This window comes from Elephantulus edwardii, unplaced genomic scaffold, assembly GCF_000299155.1.
Source record: "Elephantulus edwardii isolate Elephantulus edwardi_28Jun2011 unplaced genomic scaffold, EleEdw1.0 scaffold00192, whole genome shotgun sequence".
In the NCBI taxonomy this organism is placed as follows: Eukaryota; Metazoa; Chordata; class Mammalia; order Macroscelidea; family Macroscelididae; genus Elephantulus; species Elephantulus edwardii.
The window spans coordinates 4,175,331-4,176,587 of record NW_006399942.1 but is presented as its reverse complement, the minus strand read 5'-3'; positions in this window follow the sequence as shown (position 1 = coordinate 4,176,587).

Genomic DNA, 1,257 nt, shown 5'->3' with positions numbered 1-1,257 from the left:
CCTGAGTACCTTCATCTGTGAAAATAATTTCTATGTCTTTTGTCCATTTTATAATTGGATTATTAGTATTTTTCTCCTGGAGGTCCAGGAGTATTCTGTAAACTTCTGTTATGAGATCCATGTCTGAGGTGGTATTACCAAATGTTTTTTTCCCAATCAGTAGGCTTTTTTTTTACCCTGTTGGGAAAAGTTTTAGATGAGCAGAGAAATTTAATCTTTAGTAAATCCTACTCATCAATTTTCTTTTCCTTCCCCGATTGTGCATTTCTGGTAGTTTCTTCATACCATAGGCCTTCTAAGATTGGTCCAAATTTGTCTCTTACAAATTTTATGGGTTTGGGCTTTACTTCCAGGTCTCTGATCCACTCTCCATTGATTTTTCTGTATGTTGTGAAATGTGGCTCCTATTTCTGTTTTCTACAGGTTTGCTTAAACCTGTTTCTATGGATTTGTACAGCTTTCTCAGGTTTTCAGCTTTTCTTAAGTTTTGCCAGACCCATTTGTTGAAGAGGTTGTAACTTCTCCATTCAATAGGTTTTATTTTCTTGTCAAATATCAGTTGATCATAGGTTGTTGTTGTTATGTACCTTCGAGTTACCTGTGATCCATAGCGACTCTATGTACAGCAGCTCTGAAGCTTGACCTGTCCTGGGTTGACCCTAGATAAGAGATGTCTATTCCTGGGTTCTCAATTCTGTTACATTGGTCTATGTGCTTGTCATTTTATCAGTACCATGCTGTTATGGTTACTACCTCAGTGTAGTCACTTTTGAGGGCAGGAAGTGCTGTGGCTCCTACTGGATTTTTGTTTTTCAGAAGTGCTTTGCTTATTTGAGGTCTCTTTCCTCTCCAAATAAACTTGACAATTTCCTTTTGATCTCCTTGAAAAAGCAATTTTTTATCTGTGTTAGGGTTACATTTAATGTATAGATTGTTTTTGGTAGGATTATTATTATTTTCACAAAATTGAGTCTTCCTATTCATGAACAGGACATATTTTTCCATTGTCTTAGGTCTCTAACTGTGTCTTGGAGAAATGTTCTCTGGTTTTCTTTGCATAGGTATTTTGTGTCTCTAATTAGGTTCACTCCAAAGTATCTCAATTTGTGGTTGGCTTTTTAAAATAGTATTTCTTTCTTAGTTTTCTTCTCTGTGTTTTCTTTGTTACTAGAGGAATCCATTGATTTGGCACTATTGATCTTGTATTCTGCAACCATCAACATATGAGCAAGAGCCTATGGTGATGACAGAAGAATT